Genomic DNA, 4,612 nt, shown 5'->3' on the forward strand with positions numbered 1-4,612 from the left:
GTCTACAATATATAGGAAAACACAAAAACTAGACAAACAACATTAGTAGTAAATTGTTTGTTAAACATCATCAAAATAAAGAGACCAACACGGTCGACCGCCACGGTCGACCGCCGCGGTCGACCGCGCAGCCCAAAGAAAGCCTACTGCTCGAAAAATTGACATGCTGGACATATGACTCGGTTTCTCTCACATAGAATCACTTGATGGGTTCTCAAACACAGATAATCACATTCGTCTGATATATATACGTATATATATGATTATTTATCATAATAGAATTATTCACTATTAATAATTCACATATATTCATTATAGAAATTTCGGGGTTTTTACATTCTTCCCCCCTTTAAAGGAATTTCGTCCTCGAAATTTGGAAATTATACGAATCTCGAAATGAACTACTAGATAACATATATGGATATTTATACTTAACGATCTAAAATGGTAATATTCTCGTTCAAATCCTAATCTAGTAGAACTAGTACATCGGGCGAAAAATCCAAACAAGGAACCCCCCATACATATACCATGTGTTCCAAAAGATTAAGAATTAAGCGAAAGTATCCTAATTCTAGCGTTAAATGTAAACATAACCAAATATATAAACATAAGGTAAGGTATATAACATAATAAGAATTAATTTACCTGCTCAACCAAATGTGGGTAGTCGTGAAGCATGTCCTCTTCACGCTCCCAAGAAATCTCCCTAATGCCTCCTCGGTTCCACTGAACTTTCACTAAGGGAATCACATTATTCCTGAGTCTCTTGTCCTCCCTGGCAAGTATACAAACCGGAATCTCAATAGTAGTCAAATCCTCCTGAAGCTCGATCTCTGGTGCATCCAATACTCGCTGCTGCTCCTCATCATGCAAGTGTTTCTTGAGCATAGAAACATGAAATACATTGTGTATACTAGACATTGATCCTGGAAGATCTAGTCTGTATCACACAGCTCCAATGCGCTCTAAAATTTGAAATGGTCCAATATATCTCGGCGCAAGCTTCCCCCGTCATCCAAATCGCTATACGCTTTTCATAGGCGATACCTTCAGCATGACTGAGTCTCCCACCTAAAACTCCAAGGGTCTTCGCCTCTTATCTGCATAACTCTTCTGCCGACTTTGAGCGGCTAGAATCCGCTCCCTGATCATTGCTACCTTCTCGGTAGTCTGCCTCACTAGCTCTGGCCCAAGCATCAAGCTGTCCTCTGGCTCTGCCCAACATATCGGCGATCTACAGGGCCTCCCGTACAATGCCTCATATGGAGCCATAACAATGTCGCCTGATAACTGTTGTTATAAGCGAATTCTACCAATGGAATATGATCCTCCCAGCTGCCTTGGAAGTCAATGACACATGCCCGCAACATGTCCTCCAACACCTGTTGTTATAAGCGAATTCTACCAATGGAATATGATCCTCCCAGCTGCCTTGGAAGTCAATGACACATGCCCGCAACATGTCCTCCAACACCTGATTCACCCTCTCCGTCTGACCATCCATATGGGGGTGGAATACACTGCTATAAGATAGCCTGCTGGCAAATGAGTCCTGGAAACTCCTCCAAAAATGTGAAGTAAAAACCGATCCTCGATCTGATACGATCATGTCCGGAACTCCGTGAAGTCGAACTATCTCCCGAATGAAGATTCTCGCATAAGCCTCGGCTGTATATGTGGTCCTTACCGGGATAAAATGTGCTGACTTCGTCAATCGGTCCACTATCACCCAAATGGAATCGTTCCCCTTCTTCGACTTCGGCAACCCCACTATAAAGTCCATAGAAATATCCACCCACTTCCACTCCGGAATAGGCAAAGGCTGAAGCATCCCTGCCGGTCTCTGATGCTCTGCCTTCACCTGTTGACAGGTAAAACATCTAGCTGTTAGACCCTAGAGGGGGGGTGATTAGGGTCTTATGCTAATCTAATCCGATTAAATGCCAATTAAAATTAATTAATAAGTTATCCTAGCAAGTATGAAATACGACAAGATATATGAGCTAGGATAAGCAATATGAACAATGAGATATATCCTATATATGCAAGAATATATAAACAACACAAGGGTAAACAATCTAAACAAGATAGTGGATGATATAGAAATGAGTAATGCACAATGGCGATATAAGATATGGACATAAATATGAATGAACGCCAAAGCACACTCAAACAAGCAATATGATCACGGAGTTTGGACCTTTCGTCCTACGTCTCCGCTCCCCACTCCCGGGGAGAAATCCACTATCAACCAGGTTTTCTACGTTCACCCGAATAATGTTTACACCTCACACTCGGTTTTCTAGCTAACCGAAAACTTTACAATCAACACACTATTGTAATCTCACTCTACACCCACTAAGTGTTGGACCTAGCCGTGTCTCCCTCAAGTGCTCGGTTACAACCTCTCCCTAGGCACGTCAACCGACGCCACTCCTCTTGGGACGATCCCCGACTCTCACCACACACTCCTCACTCGGTGTACAAGTGTATTACAAAGTGAATCTCACAATAAGGCTCAATACAATAATTGATTGTTCTCAACTATAGATGAGAACACAATGAAAGCATAATTCAAAGTTACAATCTCTCACCACCCAACTATATTATGTATGTAAATACTAAAAGCTCAATGTGGGTGTGTCTAACAATGAGTAAAATAAAATCTAACTCAAATAGCAAACTAGCAATAATTAATATATGATAAATCAATAATGAAATTGCTAGGGAAAAGAGTTAGAAAACTTCTCTATAAACACAAAGAGAGGATGAGAAGATTTTGAGGATGAAATCCTCAACTGGTGATGCAAACTCCTCTTTGTAACAGCAAACCCCAAAAAAAACAAACTTAAACAGAAACCCAAACTTAAATAAACAGTAAAACCCTAAACCCTTGTTTAAACACTTTGTTTAAAAACTTCTTGGATTTTTTTTTGAAAGAGAGCAGCAATAGGGTATTTATACCCACTCCAAATCTCAGTCAAAACCCTTAACAAAAGACAAAAACAGCCCCAATAATCAGCTCAGGAAATAGCCATTGGAAAAGCAACGGATCTATTGTCGGTCGACCGGAAATTCTGTCGGTCGACCGATTTGAGCTCTCGGTCGACCGGACCGACCGGTGCGGTCGACCGATGGAGCTCTCGGTCGACCGGACCGATCGACCGACCAACTCTCTGGACCATGCTGATGAAAGATCAAACGAGCGGTCGACCGGTGCGGTGGACCGAAAACTGATATAACAGAAAACTGGTTCTGAAAGCTGTTTTTCTGAATTTAAAACACTGTTTAAAAATATCAAACAAATTCCAAAAAATGTAAAACTTTGGGGAATGATTGTAGACATGAAAATAAACATGCTACAGTGACTGGTTATCAGAAAGGACCTCCCAAATAAAATATCATTATTTTACAAAATAGTCCAAAACATGAAAATATGAGATACTTGAATTTTGATGTTTTGACATAAACCAACTTTTGAAACTTTGTGAAATGTTTTTATAGACTTAGTAAAACATGTATAAACTGATATTGAAGTCTACAAACTAATAAGATAGTATTTTCACAAAATTACATATTCTATGCAATAAGTACTAAAACACAATAGAGTATGTAATATCATAAAAACCAAGACATATGTATGTATATATATAACCATATATATACATAGAAACCAAAACTTATGTATATATATATAACTATATATATACATAGAAACCAAAACTTATGTATATATATAACTATATATATATAAGAAGAAACCAATAAAACCAAGACATATGTATGTATATATATAACCATATATATACATAGAAACCAAAACTTATGTATATATATATAACTATATATATATACGAAGAAACTAATAAGTGTGTGTGTTTAAGTATTGAGCTTAACGTACTTAACACACATAATGTAAATCCTAAACTAAATTACCCAAGCTTGATCTTGATCTTCAATAAGCTCAACTTGGTACACGTGCGGATGAAGCTAAACTTGGATCTTGAACTTGAATTGTACGATGCTTCACTCCACAATTCCGCCAACCTCCTTTTGATATGATCGTGAATGCTCGATTCCATCCATCCTCCAACAACGTTGTTTGTCTATAATACATAGGAATGCACAAACACTAGACAAACAACATTAGTAGTAAATTGTTTGTAAATCATCATCAAAACAAGAAGGCCAACAATCTCCCCCTTTTTGATGATGACAAACAATTTACAAAAAGGATATATGCATGAAAGGAAATGTATATATAAGTTATAATTCACATGCATATGAACAAGAAAGAATATACATATACTCACAATATTTCTCCCCCTTTGACAACATCAAAAAGTGGACAAAAGAATTAAGAGAGCGAAAGCTCCCCCTATCAATAAGCATAGGTGAGTATTAAACAAGTATAGGGATTGCTCCCTCTATCAAAAAGCCATATAGAATATAAGCAATAAAAGATCATGGCATAACATGTGAGTAAGCATAAAAAATATGCTAAAAATCACTAACATTCAAGAAAGAATGAGAACATATATAAATATATCAAGATGAAAATATTGTCTCATATCAAAAGACATAAAAACCATGTATAAAAAGATTTATG

The sequence above is a fragment of the Asparagus officinalis genome, chromosome 2 (genome assembly GCF_001876935.1).
Source record: "Asparagus officinalis chromosome 2, Aspof.V1, whole genome shotgun sequence".
NCBI lineage: Eukaryota > Viridiplantae > Streptophyta > Magnoliopsida > Asparagales > Asparagaceae > Asparagus > Asparagus officinalis.